Here is a 20,796-nt window from a genome sequence, read left to right as displayed (position 1 = left end):
CGGCTATTCCTCGCCACGGAATGTCTCCTTCGAGAAACTGACAACCACACGCCAAGGTCCACAAGACAGAGCGCTTCCAGAGCTGCTCAAGGTGTCACGCTCGTGAAAAGCGTGCTAGTACAAGCCGTCGGTGTTCCGTGCACGGGAATAGAGTGGTTGAGCTCCACGAACAGCTGCGACTTGCAAACGGTGCTAAAAATATCCGTCCCAAACCGATGTGGCGTCTACCTTCATGGATCGCGTTTTTTCTTCTCAAACCGATGGGAGTTTTTTTGGGAGTTTGTTAATCGATGTATGTTTTCCCAACATTACTGAAAACACATAAACACCTCGCAGACACCCATCTGGCCGATGATCGATAGAATCGGCGCGCTCTCGCCAGGGCGAATCACGCGGGTGGCGATTTATAATTTTGGAACTACCGAGATACGCTTACGGTTTTTACCGGATGAATGGATCATTTCTGTCGGCATGTGCTCCTAATTAGTCCCGACCCGGGTGAGGCGTGTAAATATCGCTCATATTTTTATGGAAAGACAAAAAAAGAGAGAGAACTCCCCTACGAGATCCAACTGTCCGCTGGCGATTTGCTTTGGGTGGGGGGCTTTTTTCTTGGAGGTTATGAGAAGCATAAAGCCGAGCTCGATGGTGTTATTTTTAGTACGAAAAAGGCACACACACATGACACACGCGCACACTGCCCATTTAAAAAGAATGGCCCTCGCGATAGCTAATTCCCGGTTAATTCGGTTCTCCTCCGGCGAGCTCGTTTCACTCATAATCTAACGCATCCCGATGGGACCAACCGCAGCAGCAACAGCAACAGCAACAGCAGCAGCAGCTGGCCGATAAATTCCACCCCCAAGCGCCGGGGTTCAGCTTACACGCCTAATTTACTGCCACCGTAATGACGCCCCAAGATCGAAACCAGATCCCAGAACCCTTTTTTTTTCTCCCCCTTCAGGAAGTGCGAGGTGTTGATGCTCCACGATACAGCGTTGATAATGGGCCTCACACCTATTAATAGGCGTTAGAAGTGATGCACTTGAATATTTTGCGACCGTGAACATGATTAACGAGGAGTACAAGCCGGTGCGTGGGTTTCGCAACGTGTAATAGCGTTCGTGTTTTAGATGTTTTGTTGCTGCGCGAGCTACAAGGGTTTTTTTACGCACCACCTTCTCGTGACATACATTCTATTCTACGTGAATCGTTCCCACCGGCTGGGAAGGAGATCACTAAACAAGCATGCGGTGCTGACGAAACTACGAGCCACGTGTTTATGCACGCACTGACACACTTCCGAGAGTTGCACAATTCGCGCTCGAAAATGATTGACTTTGGGGTTAGGAGAGAGAAAAGAAAGAAAAGGGCAACTCAACAGATACCTCTTCCAAGTCTGACCTGTGAGTGATGCCACGCCGGCCGTGCACCGCAAGTGAGCGAATGGTAAATATTTACGCTAACGCGTAAGTGCAAGAGAAACGTGCGCGCGGTGGGAAAATGCATTTCCCTCGCTATCGCTACCTTGGTAGCGGTCATCTTGCAAGCAACAGGAAAACCCTGGATCCTGGAACGGAAATGCCTTGTCGATTTTACCGTCATTTCTGGTGCAATAGAAGCAAAATGGTGTCACGTGACACAACGATCAATTAACGGCAGGGAAGGATCCAATTCCCGATTCCAAAGCGGCAAAAAAGAAGCACGAGAACACTAAAAATGGTGGGCCAAATGGTTGCAGTCAGCATGATTGAGCAGCCCCCGAAAGGTTATCGTTTAGAATGCGAGCTACCGTGGGTACGATCAACGAACCGAACCGAGCATGTAGCGGTGTCTTTTGCTCTCTTCCCTGCGTACATGGGATGGGTTGGGTTTTCCACCATTTTTTTTCTGTTTCTTTTTTTTTGGGGAGCTGCTGGTTCGATTGCAGGAAGCACGTGAAAGACGAGAGGCATGGTTTATGCTCATGTGTTTATGCTTTTCCGAACGGTCGGAGGCGAGTGGCCACCTTCTCGACCCAACCCCGCCAGTCGAGTGGAGCCGTTTTCTGCTTTCATTGCTCACGAACTCGAAACTTTATGAGCGTTCGAAACCAGGTCATACACCGGGGTTACACACCGGGGGTGGCTGTTATGTAGATTGATCGTCTCCACAAAACGCTGATGGAGGACTGCTGCTGGAGCACGGGAGTGGAGAATTCAAAAAAAAAAAACGCTGCTCACCGAGAACAAAGCTAGCGAGCTGCCCAGAATGGTACGTAAAGTTTAAATCCCGTGAGCCAAACGAGCTGAGCTAATGGATTTTAATAGTTGCAAGGAGCTGCATTTAATGGTAGAAAGTACCGACCGTTGGTGATGGCTCGAGCAAGATAAACGACGCCAAATGCGGGCAATCGTTTGCTCTACGTCTAATAAACGAGGTGAATAGCACTTTAAATTCACTGTCCTCGGGGTCGAAGGAAACCAAACAGAACGTTGGTCATCGTGGTCTCGGGAACTGGTCGAAATTACATCATCACCGCGCGTAGTCACCTTTCTGCACCTTTTGGCTTGATCATGAGTAAGTGTGCCTTGCCTTGGGAAGGTGGTCGTCAGGGCAACACAGTGTGGATGATTTCATTCGCTACCGTCATCGAAGCAGTAGTCATTTCTCGGGAAGTGATTGCAAAGCCTACTTTGGAGGTTAATTCTGAGCTTACTTCGGGATTCCACCGGGACCTTTCATTCTTCAAAAATTACCATACAATGTCTGGGGGGATATTTTCGGAGTGTGGGGTCTTCTTCAAAATAACTTCAACGCCGATGTCTTCGGTTGTGGATTGATTCTCTCTTACGGCCGTTGTGTTATTTGCTTCTGATCGGTCAACTTCCCCGCTAGCATATTAATCGGTGAAGGGAACGTAAGCGGATGGAACCGATCGATGGATCGTACTGAAGTAAAAGTCTAAATATACAAAAGAACGGTCACCGTTTCGATGCCCATCGAAGCGTACTCTTGATGTATAATACGCCCAAACACGGCTTTAAACCGCCCTCCGGTGCTGCGGTGGTCACAACAAAAAGGTAGCTTCTGCCGCTAGATATTCCACCGTCGAAGCTTCCGTTACCGTGCGGGTATGATGGCTTTGTCGAGTCTCCAAAAAAGAAGCCTCCAAGCAACGAAACGTCGCCTGTAATTTACGACTACCGGACGAACAGTCGCGTTTTGGGATGCGTTTTGGTCGTTCTTCCCTCAGGAAACTGCAACCGTTTTACGATCGAAACGAACATGAGCTCCTGAACCAGTGCGATCGCCCTGTTTGGGTCAGCGTGGACATATTTGGAGCCGCCAATGTGTGGAGCATATTTCGAGTTCGTGCCCGGATGCAGGAAGTACACGTGTTTGAGTGTGTGAATGCACATTTGGCTAGGTGAAAGAAAGGAAACGCGGGCTCATTTATGGTGCTGCTAACGAGTCGCTTTGTTATCCGCTGTTTAGCGTTTCGATTAAGTTTCAACTTCTCGAACTTCTTAACCGGCATTTGCCACTGCAACGCATGCGATGGCGCAGTAATCCCAATTTGTCATCGTCAGCCACTCGATGTCTTAACCTTAAGCCAACCGGCATACGTGAAATTCGTCGCTCATCCAAAATAGTCCGCGCAAGCGAACATTTAAATTCCACCCATTGCAGTTAATGGAGCTCGGCAAACATAAATAAGATCGCGCACTCAAAATGCCGGGAATGGCATTAGGAAACGTGAAGCACCCAACAACAACAACAAAAAAAAAGCAACGGAAGGCCTTCCACGAAACCCCTGTGAAGCTAGACGGATTAATCCCACCGCTAAACATACCATCCATTTTACGACACACGAGCTCCAAAAAAGCCCTCAACAAAAAGCGATCATTCGCGAGAGGGTCGCTTTCGGAAAAGGTTCGGTCGTAAATCATACGGCACCCTTCGCTGGTTCCGCGGGTTTAGAGTTTAGAAAATTCCACCAAGGAGCTCAACGCAAAATGGACGAGTCAGTTGAATGCATCTCAGTGCAAAAAAAAAAAACGGTTGACCTTGTGCGAGAAATTTGCACTACAAATTCCCACGAAAAACCCACGCTCCAGTGTGCGCGAAACCCCAAACAAAGGTGTCCCGATCGTCCCCAGCTTCTTTCGCGCTATGTTGGGTCTTTTGGGAAACATAACACAAAACATGAGGCCCCTGCGAGGGAACAAAAACCTCCTCAGCGATCGTCAGGCGCATTGAAGATCCACAACGGTGCTCTCATGCATCATCACCGCAGGCATGATGTCATCGATGCTGACGGTCACCGGACACCAACGACCATAAGTTTCCTCCTTCATTCCCTTTCGAGTGACACCCCTTCACGGTACCGCTCGGTTGGACGGAAGGGAGCGAACGATCGTTAATTTTGGGTTTTATTTTAAGACACGTTCTCGACTGATTGGCACACAAACGCGCGATCGCACGAGGAGAAGCAAACAAACAAAAAAAAAAGGAAGCTGCACGAACGAACGAAAACTATGTTATCGCTACGGGTTTTCTTCTTTTTCGCGTCAATGGCGATCGCGCTCGCGAGCCAGTCGGGATCGCCTTTCTTCTTGAATGACTTATTTTGAACTCGCGAGAATTAAATAACATACACAACACTCAACGGCACGTCGCAGTTGCATCGATCGCCAATGGCCGCGGAAAAGATGGCGTGTGGGTTTATTTCTTTTGCCTTTTGCTTTGTTTTGCCGCAGCAAAATCGAACACGGCGTGCAGAATTATAAATAGGAAGTGGCCCGGTGGTTGTTGGCAGCGCTGAATGGGTTTGCCACAGTTCAGCAGAATGCAGGAGGGTGGAAAAGTTCGCAAGGACGTAGAGCCGGAGAAGGGTGTCGATGTCGACACCGAAACCTAACGGCGATCGGATCGTCGGGCACGGTGCATGGGTGCAGTTGCAGTTTCTTCGATTTATGATATCATCAACGCATGGGTGTCCCGCTAGTGTGGAATTATGAGCAGCATAATAAATTGTGACTATACTCGCCTCAATCCGGGATGGTTCGTTGGTTGATTTAAATTAATTGGATTCGGTTTTTTTTTCGCATGCTATTCCTCTTGGTGACGCGTGGTCTGTGGAGAACGCAAGAGAGGTAGCTTCTCGTGTGTGTGTCGTGGAATCAAACCCTCAATTCCTCGGGGAGAGAAAAAGGTTATCGAATTATATAACTCCACCACCATTAGCTCACTCCGGGGGTCGTTTGGTTGAGTCAACAAAATCGGACAACGTCCGATGGACGCAATCTTTGTTAGCAATGCACGAGAACAATACACAATCGGACGTTGATAGGAAGCTGACTGGTGATGTTCTCTGAATGTTTGTGAGTCTTCCGCCCGGTTCTTAGGAACCGTTTTGATTTAGAACACATCATCATCCGTCTCTACGAGGTGTCTAGACTATCTGGAAACAGGTTCAAGAGTTGTAAATCAACCCGGACCGATGACGCTGTCTGGATTTGGACAACTTTTAATTAAAACTCCAACCACCCGGTTTCCATCCATTCGCGATCACGATTATCAGCTCGATCGGTGGCTTTTTGGTGAACAGAAATTCAATTATCTCATTTAGCAGCCCCCAAAGCGAGATTAAACAACCCCTGTTAATGATTAATCACCCGATCGGCCCTTTTTACGAGCAAACGACGCCTCCAACCGGGACACGTGCGCCCGTCATTTTCAGCTTCACATTCAGCTGATAATGCTCTACCTGATAGCCGTAGATGGCCGTGCCGTGGCTGCCGGAGGTCATTGCTGTTTATTTCTCAAATTTAAACATAAACACTCCGCACCTTTAGCGAATCGCACGAACGGACGGCCTCAACGTGAGGGGTGAAGGCGATTTGAATAAAATTCAAATTAATATACGTCCACGCGGCCCAAATAAGGGTGACGTGTGAAGCCACCCGCCTGGCCTGGGTGTGGAAATGCAGCGGACATTAAAGGGGCGCGGGCGCACCACAAGCGAGCGGACATTAAAAAAAGAGCATAACACTCCCGAAGCGCGAAGGGATCGCGATGACAGATGGTCAACGTGTTGCGGGTGTTCAAGATCAGCTACAAGCTTGATCTTTGTGCTGCTGGCTCGGTCAATGCTGGAGGAGATCGGCAAGAAAGTGGCGAGTTATTAATGGAACCGTTAACAGCGTTGCTGAATCGCAGCGAATTCTGTGCGTCGTCAAGAATCTCTACGTCAACGTCGAGGTTTATCCAATCATTGGACTTTGTTTGTCAATCACTTGTCCCCTGCCAAGTGCCCGTTGAAAGGTGGTCTAGCGAGTGAGCTGAGGGTCATTGGCATCGGACTAGAATACTACTCCCGCTCCAGACCCAAATTAAAGCAAATCCCATCCCGAGGAACGCATTAAGGAGCCCGCCATTTGAACCCACCATTCAACAATTGCACGTGCCATTCAGCGGCACTTATGCGGCTGCCTTTTATTCGCAAATTTTATTCCACCCCAGAATCCCGCCAAAAGAACCTGCGGGCATAATTGGGAAGAGGGAAAAGAACAGGGAAATGAAAAATCCCGCCACTCACCTACATGAGCAAAGCCTTAACAAGCGAGGTAACCGAGCGTACCCTTACGCGCATAAATTATGACAACTGAAGATCGCGTCTTCGCCTCAACCCGCGAATGGTCTCGAAAATGAAACCAAGCATCCGAATTGGGCAAAATGAAGGCGTGGGTCGATCAAGCTGACAGTGCGTCCCCGAGGGCGGCAGATGGTTGGATTTGTGCGTCACGGTATCTGCTGGAGCGCTGGAATTTGGACGCTTCTTTCGGAAACGGGTCGTCATTATCGTGCAGTTGTTTCGAGAGAAAAACAAAAAGGCTCATCTCCCGGTTTCGGTTCGTGCGTTTTTAGCGGGTGCAATAAATCTACGTGTCTCTTGCGAAACAAGCGCCTAGACGCGGGGATCGTGCGAGATTGCGATTTATGCTAAATGCCAAATTTATATCCCGATTGAGCCGTGTTATCCTCACGATTACGTAGGAACCGTAAGCGCTTAAATGACCCCCACACGATATGGCTAGCGCTAATACGCTGATGCGCGTAGACGCCCTCAAAAGAGCACCGCGTCTCCAGTCCCCGAGTAGGTGAGTTGATTATTAATTTTATTTACTCGCCAATTTTGGGCCGCACAGTCGGCTGAACAAACAAGGTGTGTTTACCATTGCCGCTGAGGATGCGATCGTGAGTGAAGCTTTAGCGATTCCAGGCTCGATGACAGCAGCACCAAAGCAAGGGTGCTTTTAAAAAAGAAAAAACTCCACCAACCATTGTTTGTCGTTGTAAAGTTTGTGGTTATAAAGCTTTAATACACCCGCTTCATGATCGCTTCCCATACGAAGGCCAACATAAGTGATCGTTCATCCCACACGCCGTGCTCGTGTTAACCGCTCGTTTGATGAGTCAGTACCGGTGACCTCTAAGACAGCTTCAACGCGCACGCCCTGCGACGAACGTGTACCACACTGTACGTTTAGGCGTAGAGAATTATGCACATTATGCAGAACGTGGGCGGTTCCGTTGCGGTTGCGGTGTGTCTTAATTTTCCTGCCCCGTGGGTGGGTTGGTAATTAAATCTTAGACGCGTTGCTTTGACACCCTTACGTGGCCAAATGGGAACCTTGTGGGGGATGTTTCGCTCCGTCGCGCACAGAACTAAAACCCACACCGACGGAACGGTTGGTAATGATGATGCATCCGGTGCATTTCCAGCACGTGGTTCCAACATAACCACTCTTTGGAGGGCAACATACCAGCCAGCGTCTTAAACAGAGCGCTCCAGAAGCACCAGCAGGCGTTCTTTCGTTCTAAACAAAATACTAATTGCCATAACAGCTACGGCCCGTTAGCGTTACTTTTCAATTATGGTTTGGGGTTTTTTTGGGGGCGGGCGTGCGTGGCCCTTTTTCTGGGTGCCGAAAACCATCCGTACCAGGCTTTCAGCGAGAGGCCTTTCGGTGGTGTGTTATCGTCGTACCGGATCTGCAGCCTCAACAAAGCAGGCCATTTCGTGCCTTTTTTCGTAGCCTACTGCTGCTAACTGCGTGCGAGCGGTTCCATAAGGGGGGTTGAAATATAGTTCTCTCCCTAAATGAAGTTCATCCCCCACCCCAAAGTGGGTAGTGAGACGAATGAAAGGGCGAAAGAGCGAGCGAGGCGGAAAAGCATAACAATAATAATGCTCAGCCAGATAGCATCATTTAATCCGTTTTGTGAAGGGTGTGTCTCGGTCTCACCGGTGGAAAGGTCCACCCCAGAGAAAGCCACATTCAGCAGCAACAATGAGAAGAAGAAGAAAGAAAGAAAAAACACCATCCCAACAATCCTCCCCGAAACGCATCGGCCCTTGGGCTTCCGGCCCAATTCCAACCGTTTTTTTTTTTATGACAGTGAACCTGAAAAAAAAAAAACAACCCAACGAATATGTATGATGTGCTCAGCATGCGTTTCGAAGGTCTCCACCAAAAACCTCCCTCGCGCACGACACGCGCTCGCGCATGATTTACGACCGTTTCGTGGGGCAGGCTTTTTTTTCTCGTCCCTTTTGCGGGCACTTTTCGGTTCGGGTTTGCGCGCGCGCGCGCTTTTTTTTTTTCTTTCTTTCTTTCACCGTTAAGCTGGCATGGGGGTTCTGGTTAGAGTTTCTCCCAAAAAGGTGGGAAGAGTGTAACAAGCCCCCCAAACCCACCAAGGGGCGTGAGGGCACGGCAAATTATCACGGAACACCGCATCAACGAAGGTGATGCTCCTCAAGCGGTGGACAGGTCACGTGATCAAATAAACATTAAAGTGAAAGGAGTGTTTCGCACACACACAAAAAAAAAACAAGAGAGGTGAGAAAATAAGGGTGAACGAAAAAAAATCGGCACACCCGAGAAGCTCTCTTCTGGCGTGGAATTACCGACAAATCGCTTAGTGGCAGAGGCGAACGATAATTGATTAGCACGGTCTGAAGCGCGCCGATCAGATTCGTCACTTCTAGGCGTCACTCATTAGACGATTAAGCGCATCGAGCGCGAACCGGAGGAGTTAATTGGTGAAACGTTACGCCCACCCTATTGAAAGGCGAACGTTTTCCCTGATGGTGTCACTGATAACGCTCGAGCTAGGCGTCCGACGGCATTCCGCCCGGTTAGCGTGGTGTGTTTGGAGTTGATTGCGGGGAATATGCGAACCCCCGAAAAACTGAAACGTTAGTCACACCGAGAAAACGATACGTTGGGACGTGTGTTAGCTTTGGGGATTCGAAAAGAAAAACGAGCCCGAAAAACTGTCAAAACAAGCCCTCCCGACACGAGAGGCTCGGGTTACGCACGATCGAGATCCGTTATCTTAAACGTCATCTCGCGATCGTGGAACGTCCGGATCCAGGAGTCGTCGAGATAAAGCAACGATCTTCGTGTCAATTGGCCACCGTGTCAGAGGTTTCGCTTGCTGTCAACCTACTAAAGCAGGCCATTTTTCGCGATCGACCATCAGCTGTCATCGTATCAGTGGGACAAATCGGGCCTTCACTATTGCGATCTCCAAACGCCCGTTAATCAAACGATCGAGGTCCAGGTTAAGGTCGGGTTTGGAAGCATTTCAGTCCCTTCGAAACCGGTCTCATTGATGCAAACACACACACACACGCCCTTGCGGCTTCGATGCAACGTCTCCGGCCCACGCATGCTAATAGTTTATTAATGCAAATCTGCCGATCACTCATCGCGCGCAAGTGTTCACGCGGCACATTTGGAAGCAATTAGTCACCCGCACGACGGTGGAACATGGTCCAGCCGGATCGGTGGCGCAAAACGTACGCCCAACAGCTGCACCCCGCTGGCGGATGTATGACAGGCATGCGTGGCTAAAATTGTCTTCATATTCGTCCTCATCCGCGGCGTTACGTTTCATCCGCAAGCAAGCTCTGGCGAGGAATGTTCACGAGACTATTTTAATATCCCTCCGTCGCGGGTTCGTGTGGCCCTTCTTCGTGTGGTTTCGTCCTCGAAACGATTGACCAACGAAAACTATCGCATCGACCACAGCTTACGTAGGGCCCGGACATGACCTTCGGTGGTAGAAGCATGCAGAGCGCAATGTGCTTTGTCTAGCCGCGTGGGGGTTGTGTTTAGATGGAGGAGAAAAAAAATACACGCGAAAGCAAAAAAAAACAGCGCCTCTCATTCGACGCCACAGCACAATGACACTTGTATCCTTTGCGATTTTCTCTCGCATCCGCGGGAAATCTATTTTCCCCGATCCCGTCAGCGCGCTCGCTCTCTCTCTCCCTCTCTCTCTCTCTCGCGGTTTGTAACTTCCGTTGTTTGTTTTTCTTGCTCCAACCCACCCAATCGTCGTGTTGTATTTACTTCTGTATCCCCAACACACACACCCAGTGGGTGGGTGGGTGAAAAATGGCGTCATCCTTGCTGGTGGATGACCTAATTTCGCTGCTCACCCACTCGCATTCGAGAATCAATCGAAGGACATCTATCGGCGAGCGTGTAATGGCATGTTTCCCGTGTGGCGCTATCACGTTACTTTGCGTGGATGTGGGAATGATCCCCGTTCACCTCAAACCGGGACATCGTAAAGGGACGTCGCGTTTTTCTTTCCGTACACCAATGCCATTGAAGGGCGGTAGGTTTATTGCGGGAAAAATTGAGCGCGTCATATTTTGGGGGGGACATAAATCATCAAGCAGCATGGTTGCCAATCTCCTCATGATCCTGAGTCACGTAAGGTAGTTTTTGGAGTAATGAAATTCTTAAAGTCGAGTTTCTTGGTTTGAATTCCATTCTCGTTGGAAGCTGTTTCATGTGACGTGCGTTCCAAATTTCTTCTTCGCTGATTGCTTGTCTGTCTGTGGCCGTAGGAACGAAACAAGATGATTTGGGGAGATTAGAACCCGACCCCCAAGAAGTCTTTACTACATTTGTCAGCTCAATACGCGCGTGTGAGCTGTACGGGCGGTCTTTTGGGTTTTTGGTTACGCGGTTCTCCAGAATGAAACAAGACACCGAATCGGTACGGAAGCCGGGCCGAAATCGATCGCCTAGTACGCTATATTTGGGCAGCGTGGCTGGAATTGTTGGACCCTGGGCGGAAAAATTATGATGTTTAGCTTAACCGTATCGTAAACAATCGGCGAATGCGGTGAAGCGGCCAGAGATCGGCTCCACACGACGCCGTACTTCCGGTGTGTAGGGCTGCAAGAGAACTACTACCAACAACAACAAAAAAAGCAACAGCCGGTAGTAGCACGTGTTTCTTGGACAATCCACGGCCACCGTTGCATTATTCAGTGGTCTTTTTTCACGCGTCGTCTCCGATAGTATCTTGCGGAAAGAGCACGCCATAGACCTCATCACTGATCATCAGCGTCTTGGGCAGTACGTCTCGGGTGTAATCTGTTTGAAATTCATTAGATGCCTTCTGCTGTTCAACCTGTACTGCCGGGTTCTCTCATTCGCTTCTTCCGTGCGCACGTTCTAGCGCTACCACGACTTATATGTAGCCAATTAACAAAATTGTTGTTAATTGTTTCGATCAATTACCGCTCACGGCCCTTGGGTTGCCGGTTCACGCACCAAAACAAATCAGATAGATGGATGGAACCCCGTTTTCAGCTCCTTCCCTTTCATGAGGTTTTCGAGAATAGTCTCCGAAGAGACGCGCACAGCACTTGGCGCACGATTTTTTTAGACGATGTTGGGCATAATTTAACACAACTCAGTCGCCTTGTAACTGAGCCATCAGTTGGAATTGTGATCTAATAAAGCGCCCCTGCAGGGAGTTCCGTGCTTATGCGTACGATTACTTTTCCTACGGATTATCGCAGCTGGTGACGAGCTTGACAGCTGGCGTTCAAAATAGCCTGCTTTGATGACGGATATATACTACCAACGGCAGCGTTCTGATCGACGAAAACCCGACAATTTAGAGCGCGATTTTTGCTGCCCGTTTAAAACAACAACATTTGCTCCATTTCAGGAGCTTGCGTCATCGGGTTTTCCGGTCCACATTGTGAAGGATCCTGCCGGTAGTATAATAAAATCGTCGTGTAACAGATCTGGGTGTGGGGGAAAAAATATTGATCTCGACAGGAGCCATAGCGCGACTACTAAACGTCAAACGCATTGTTTACTACGTTTTCACTCACTGTCAAAACAGCCAACTACCCCTGGGGCCATTTGGGATTGGTTCGAATGGGGCGAACCAAGCGAAAAAGCCACTGCGTGTGTGATTTACAGACTAAGCATGGTAAACTAGAAAGCAAAAAAAAACGTTAGTTCACATCAGATAAAAATCTATCCACTGTATAACGGCCCAACACGAACGAGAGGTGACATCACCACGCGGTCCGTGTTTCATTGGCACCGTTCCATACTGACGGTGACTGTGGGTATCGCGCTGATGGGGAGTAAAAATTTACATTCACCCAGGCAGCCAGGAGAGGCATAACAGAAGCAGCGAGGAAGCAACAAAAAATGGGAGCAAAGTTTCCCATAGCTGCACCAATTAAACTAAGCGAAACGACCTTGTCCTCTACGTGCCTCGGGTGCTCCATTCCTCACGGGACGAAAGTCTCCTCGCGTGCGGTATGCACGCGCCATTATGATTTCATTACGCGCGCGTCCTTGTTCGTCCCTTCTCAGGATACCGATGCACCGACCGGGGAGGAAAATAGGAATCCCTAACGAAGGAAAACTCGCGCCCGAACGAACGCCGACACACTGTCTGGCGTTAGGAGGTTCGCGTGTTCGGCTCTCGGTTCCCGGTTACCAGTTGGAGGTCAATGTTGCGAAGTGATTCATCGGATGGCTCCACCCGACGGGGTGGGCGAATTGAAAAATGGCCCAATGACGTGATACCACCGTGATGGAGCGGGAAAGGCTACGTGGAAAAGGTCACCGGAATGGAATGATGCCATATCTGCTGGCAGGCTCCCATCGTTAATCTGACACGGGCAGCATGAGTCATAATTATGAGTGCCTTTTCTCGTGTTTCGAGATCGCCCGTGCCCCCCTAAAAGTCGGGTGGGAATGAGAATTTTCCTATCCGCTTGCTTTCCATTGCGGAAGACGCCCGGCTATGCGAACTATGCTCGCCACTTCCCAGCCATTAGCGAAGGATAAACATTTCGCACAGTACCATCCGCGGGAGTGCATGAGTGAAAACGACCTTTAACTGCGTTGAACCCAAACAAACACGACGCGAGGATGGGCAATTATTCAAAAGAAAATCGACGCCCAAATAAGACGATAGCGCACGCTGTAAATTGACAAGCAATGATGAAATTGCGCCGATTTGCTCAAATTACTAATCACTCGCTGAAGACGCTTTCACCCCGGCCAACAATCACAACAAAGCTTCCCTTCATCCCCTTTGCGGCCATTAGTTGGCAATCAATTTCAATCATCGTCTGGATTTCATACCACCACCGCGCCCGCTTAACGTTTCCACGATACTTAAACTCAATTATCGGCTCAATTAATTACCATCCGCGGCGGCGAAGGGCGAAGGAGCTCAGGAAACAACGAAAAAGAAAAACGGGGTCGAAAAATTAAATAACAACCCCCGTCCGATCGCGCCGGTTTCCAGGGTGTATAGTGGATAATTTACGCGCGCAAAGTGTGAACGAAAAGGAGGGGGTGAGTGAAGGCACAAAAAAAAAGGGCACATTTGAGATTCGCGATCGTGTGCGCGTGCGCCCGGTTTCGAGCTCAATGAGGGAAGAAGCTGCTATCGATTGACTCATTAACGGTCGGTTAAGCCGTCGATACGAGGAGACGGAAAGGCAGGCGTGATGATCGTCTCATGTGAGATCGAAGAAACAGCTGCCAAGATCAGCATAACCAATCCGGGTAGGTTTGCGAAAGAAGAGCTTCGGCATTTCACCTTCCTCGAGCAGGTTTTCGATCGTTGACAGATCACGTGAAGTGTTTATGGGATGGGGCACGACACACGCAAAAACATGAGCAAAAAGGTTGGTGGTTGCACATCCTGCTGAGAGGGGTTAGTTATTTCTGAACCGTGATGCATCCTGTCCTTCGTTACATCGTGCCGGGAGCTCGAACGGGAGAGTGCTATTCTCGATCAAGTCACGCCTTGGGAAGATTCCAAGCGTTGAGCTTTCGCGTCGTGGGTCATCTAAATGGTTCTGTTCGGTGCGACATGGTTCATAGTCACGAATAGGCAGCTTTCGTGTACGTGTCTAGAAGTGTGCCGGTAGAGATTTTACTCAAAAATCGTGCCGATTCTCGGCATTATCCCACTGCGTTCCCTCATCGATCGAGCTGAAGCATGTGTATGCTTTGGTGTTTGGTGAGGGACAATGCAGCAATGCGGCTGTGATCTGGACGATAAACCATGTCGTGTCCTTTCGTCCAAAAGGACATTGTTTCAGCTGCATGATGCAATCACTTCAAGGTTATGTTTCGAACGTTCGGATCACGAGTTAGTGATGTTTTTCGTTCATTTGCAGTTGCAGGGAATAAATGACATTTGGTAAAACCATTGTCTTATCTTCGACGCAAACATCATCTTTACTGGAATCGAGAAATGATCGAGCAGTATCGTCGATTGGAAAGTTGACGTCTTTCACCTCGGAGACGGCACGCATCAATTATTCATTCGATCGGGACGTTTCCTACCCCGTTTATAATTCTGCACAACCTTCGTCTCTTTTTCTCATGAAATCACGTCCCGATCAACTCCCGTATCTCCTCCCTCAGGGTATGGATCTTCAAAAGAGTCGACCGCCAACGAATTAATCGCAAAAAGGTTGCAAATTCCATCTGTATTCCAACAGCGTGAGCTGCAGTAGCGACCACCTTCAATCTGTGCCTTCTCGAAGATCTCGAAACGCCGGTGGCATCGGTAAGAAAGCAACGAGAATGTAGTCCCAAGATCGAACCCGAGGCGCTAGACTGGACAATACCATATTTGGTGGCGAGTGAATGGCGCCATCAAATCATACATCCCGCATGTCTGTCAATCCCAGCTCGCATGACATTTCGGACGCTGCTGATTCCCCGGGAACCGGTGACACATTGAGACACAGTGCCCGCTGGGAAACGGGTTTTCCGGTGCGTTCGGCTGGGGTGGAAACCTTGGCAACAGGACACCACCACACACGAGAGGCGTTATCTTTTGCAATATCATAGTAATCTGGTGTCTGGAGCTTGAGCTCGAGAGAAATTTGATTTCTATGGTTACTATGATGCGTACTTTTGTCCTATGATTTCAGGTTTTCTTTTCCCTTTCCCGTCCCAGACACCCGGCCATCGATTGCATTCCGGGAAAATTCAGTCACGTCCTTACGACTGCCCGGAATTCGAAGGTAAAATTGCGTACACTCGTCCCACGTAAGCTACTCAAGAGGACAATTAACGGCACTTTCCTCCAAGGCGGCACATGCAACGCCCTTGCTAAACGGCTACCGGTTCGCTTGACATTTAATCGATACCCTGACCAGTAGCAATGACGAAGTGGAGCTGGTTAGCTTCACTCACCCCGATAACTATCGAGGTAAAAACAAAAAAAAAAGGATGAAAGCAAATAATCGTACAAAACAGATGACCCCTGGCAATGGGGCGGGAGACAGCGCGAAAGTAAATAACCAACAACAAAAAAAACACATTAAAACAACGGAACATAAAACCCCTCCCCGACAATAACTTCATTTGCATTTCCCAGCGCACCGAGGCAACCGAACAAGGCGCCCAAACGAAGAGACACCCTTAAAATGCAGACACCAGAGCAACAACCAAAAAAAAAAGCAACACCCCGTACGAAACCCGTTCCGGTGGATGGGTTTAATTTATTGTATGATAATTTGGTGTCTCAAAAATTCAAACCCTGCGAAGCGCGCCGCGACTGACCCGGATCGGCAAAAGGTTTCGGCGGGAGGGGTGGCAGCGATCTACCCTTATGGTGGCGATCTGGATGATTTTGTTTTCGGTCGCGACAGCCGGAGACTGTCCTTAACCTTAAACGGAGATTACAACCGACCGTGGCCATTGAGAGCAAAGAGTGTGGGTAAAAAAAAAATAACGAAAAAAACGTTCGCATCGTGAACTCTTCGCTGCAGCATCCTCAACTGCGACTTTCTCAGGGTTCGCGGTTCCAAACAACCAGCTTGCCATTGCATTCTACCACGATCGATGGCGCAGCACGGATCGACCGGGAACAGGTTTGTTTATTGTTTTCCCCAAATACGGCAGTTTTGGTTCTACAGGATTTTCTTATCAAGCTGTTGGTGTTTGTTTGTTTTTTCTCCTGTTGTATGGCACATTCATTTTCCCCAAAAATGGAAAACGAAAATGGGCCATTGTGAGCGACAACGTTGACGGCTCTGCTGAAGATGTCGCCCGTGTAAGGCCAATGGCGGGGCGAACAAATTGGTTGCTCAATTGACAGGTTTTTAAAACTCAACCAGCTCAGAACGCTATCAGTGGCACTTTAAAGTATATTTAAAATCGATCTAAAATTCATCTCTTAAAATTGCCTCTAATTATCCATATCAAAGCCACGAAAAACAAATCCATTGGGCATTTAGCAGCTCACCATCGACGTAGTTTCACTGGGTTTTTATGTGCAAGGGTCTGTAGGTCATGAAGATGCTCCATTGCGACGCATGTGGGTGCGCGATCTTCGAGGTGTCGATTGACCAATTGACCCCTAGAGATGGGATGCCGCCATCAGATCGAAACACCACCACCAGACGGTCCCAGAAGGAGATGCCTTGAGTTGCGAGCGGTGTCAACGCAAACAGCCGGTCACATTTTTCGACAACCAACCGGCCCGGTTGCCATGACGGTGCCATTAAGTCATCTGATAGTAAACAAGCGCACACACGAAGCCATCCTAGTAGCCCGCTGATGTCACGTTTGCCTTGGAAGGTCCACGGGAGATGTGCTCATCCGTTTACTTTCCGTCTCTCTTTCCCTCACTCTGGGTGTCTCTTTTTCTCTCGATTGCTCCGAAAAAATCGCTGGGGCGTTCGTCCTTCGCTCGCTCAACTGCGAGATGAGCGTGGTTCTTTTTGTTGGTGGGGTCGTAAAAATACTCACCCCCTAAACCTTGATGCGAAGGGCGATCGAGCGATCGTACCGGCCTCAAGATACTCCCTCCCCCGGGATCATCCATTCGCAATTGTTTCCCCTAGAACGCACGTACCATTTTTCGGTACCTCCAGGTACCGGTGAGTTCATCCATTTTCCGAACCACATGCTTTCAGTGATGATTTCATGCAAAAACAATCGTCTCACGGGGCGGCAGTGTGTTACGACATTGTCCCGTCTAAACCTCCCCCTCGATGCGGGTGCGTTATATTTTTAACACGAATAAATAATCATTACCATCGAGCACCGCAACCGTCGTCAATCGGACTTTTGGGGCGGGAATGGAACCCACGCCACGTCGATACCCGTCTGACGATGTGAGAGGATGATGTCGGGCGTGTAATCGAACCGAACACCGTCGTAAAAGTCGTAGCTGTGGCGCCTTCCGGATGCTGGGAAAACACCACCCCCCAATATCGGACGCGGACGCGGACCAGAAAACCAACAATAATTTTCATGAACGAATAACACGGGGAGGCCATTTTAATTGCACCGCTTTTCGTAGCGGCATCAAAAATCTCCCCCGCGTTCTTGTGTAAATAAACTGCATTTGCGGACGCACGATTCGGGGCCGTGTCGCGGAATTTATTGCCCATTCGTTTGAGTTTCTAGAGGGTGAGCTAGAAAATGCGGCGCTGTTTATTAATAATCTGGCGCTTTTCTTCCATTACTTACGCCTTTGCTGCCGCAGGTCCTGGTTGGTCTCTCAGTCAACTTAGCTTGCTCCAGTGATAATTTTTCGGAACTATCCTTTCCACCGGGAGGTGCCGAAAGCTTTACGATCGGGTGGGTACAAATTTCGGCGTGGTCGAGCGTTTCTGATGTGGGGGTTTATTTTTAGTTTTCCCAGTACGCGTGACACGCAGCGCATGGGGTGAAGGGGAAACAAAAAGAAAATCCACTGCCACCAGAACTGCCACCCGTTTGCGGAGATGACGAACACTCACCGTCCCGGGAAGGAGCTGTTGATGTTTCAAGTGGACAACACACACTCGTACGCACTTTCGCACCAGTTAGCGATTAACGTAACGAAAAAAAAAACACACACTTTAAGGGGTTTTCCACTTCACTTTCGCACCGGAGAGAAGAGCTGTAAAATGAAAATTCAGTGACACGACGTTTAAAATTAGCATGGTCAGGGTATGGACGCTTCCATGGATGGTGCGCAACGTGGCGCCGAAATCCAAAGCCATTCCGAAGCTATTCGTTACGGGAGAAAATTTTGTTCACACGTTCGATGTCCACAAGTCCGAGGGACGAAATTTTAAACGTACGCAAAGCCGACCAACGTCAACAAGAACGCGCTTGAGAGCAACGTGAATGCGGTCTCGGTGGAAATGGGCGGAAAATGCGCACAAACACAAACCTAAAGTAGGAAAAACAAAAGCTCACACTCATCATAACCCCCCGTGTGCATGTGTGCACGGTAGAAATAAAACCACAACACGAATCCAAGCAGCCACTAAAACAAAACGCCTACTTAATTCGGCGACGGATGCTGCCGGAGCATGCCGCTTGGGTGGAGTGGAACGAAAATCGCCACCACGATTGTCATGGGGTTGTGGTTGATGTTTCGGCGCCCGAAGCTCGATGGTAAAGAACTAGGCCAAAGGAATTTCAATGTCACGCCGGAAATTCTACGCCTCGACGTCACATATCGTCGGATTTTTGGCTAGGGAAATCAACGCTCTCCTTTAATCTCGCACAGTCCGAAGATGATGAATACACTCGGATTCATGTTGTCGTATCGGAGGATTTTTCTGTTTTTTTGCCTTTTTCATGTGGTCAGCACGCACGCACGTTTTTTTTTTGTTTTTTTTTTCTTTGGCAAAACACTTTCACACCGGCATGGAGCTCTCAGACGCAAAGCACAATCGCGCGATATTTAAATTTAGCCTTCTCAAATGCAAATTCGCCAAATGAATGTGAGCCGAAAATCGAGCGAAATTCGTGCTCGTAATGGAAGGGGAAATCTTAGCAACAAATCGAGATATCCAAAATGTGTGGAGAGTGGAAGATAAAGCACACACTACGGAAACAAAGCACGTGCATCCACCAGCAGATGCTGTGGAATAGGATAATCAGTTCGTTTTGCGAATACACACTTTGGACTAACGATTTTGAAAAGCTAACCGACGCGTCCGCACTGTCCCAGGGTTGCACGAAAAGTCGAACTGTGTAAATGACCGAGCACCCGAGCGACCATACCAACTCGCGCGGGAGGGCCGAGCTACTCGTTTAAACCCTTGAGTGAACAAGGACCAACATAATGCCGCTACGATTCGATACCTTTGTGCTAACAATAAGAAAGTAATAATCACACTTCTGATGCAGCGATGAAGAATTTGCGTTTTTCCTTTCCCAAGTAAATTTTTGTGGGAATTTTAAAATTTCTGTAATATGTTAAAATTGTGCGCTTCAATTTATTTAATACCACATACCATATATTTAATACCTGCACTAGGCACATATTTAATACCTGCACTAGATAAAAAATAGGTGAAGTTTTTTTTTAATTTCCAGTGGGATATTTCACAGTGTAAATGCCAGCATGAAAAATTATAGCATACATAGCATATTTTTGTAGCATAACTGCTCGAATTATACCTCCACCACAGCAGTGCACTATGGGAGCACATAAAAAGTGATGTGCATATTACATGTAATTTTATAAACATTACAATTATAGCAATATATCCATAACATTCGAAAGATTTATATAGCATCGTTCATTACAATAACTGTGCATTAAAATTGGATTATTTGTAATTGATAATTTATAAAAAGATCTAGTAATGCTTCATTGCAGACTTTCAGGCGTTTATAATTTGTTCATTTATACGGACAGTTTTGAAACATAACGAACTGCTAAGTATCCACCTTTAATACATTTTTTTTTGGCGCACTGCACGATCCGTCAATGAAGGAAGTTTTACCAACCTCTTCACTAGTCATTTTGTGTTAACTTTCATTTAAACACTCCTATACACCACATGCATTTAATCCTTTTTCCGTACGATCTACAACATATTTACTCCGCGAACACTTGCAAGCACAAACCCCACCGATACGAGATTTACTTTAAACTTTAAAAAAACTTTCTGTAAAATACACATATGTTTAATTTAAGAATCACTATTTCGACAGGGAAGAAACTGAAAAACCTGAAACTTGAAACTATTTAAACCAATTCAGTTTATTAGGTATACGTTTTTGAAAGATGGCTTTAATCGTTACCAAACCAATTGCATCTTTACCCGAATGCATTTGTTTCTTATGAATCTTTGTTACGGGTTTTGGTATGTTGATAGCAGTAATTGCACTCAATTGAATCCGTTATCGTTACAACGCCAGCCGTAAACCGTTTGCTTGTGATCCTGAGAAGACGAATGATCGTGTAAATCAGGTTTGTCAAACTGGCATCACCTCAACCAGCATTTGTTGCATACCATGAGCGCTAGATATTATTTAACAGCTCAATTAGGTAAAATAAATCTACATACTTGCAACTTACCATGGTTGCTACGAAATCCCAAGCTAAAAAAGTATGAATGATCCTGAATTGTTAAACTTTCTGCAATCTTTTGACACTCCTGCCCTAATCTGACAACGCGCGCAGCCTCAC

Source organism: Anopheles nili, chromosome 2 (assembly GCF_943737925.1).
Source record: "Anopheles nili chromosome 2, idAnoNiliSN_F5_01, whole genome shotgun sequence".
NCBI lineage: Eukaryota > Metazoa > Arthropoda > Insecta > Diptera > Culicidae > Anopheles > Anopheles nili.
The sequence above is the reverse complement of the archived record's forward strand: the minus strand, read 5'-3'. Positions refer to the sequence as shown.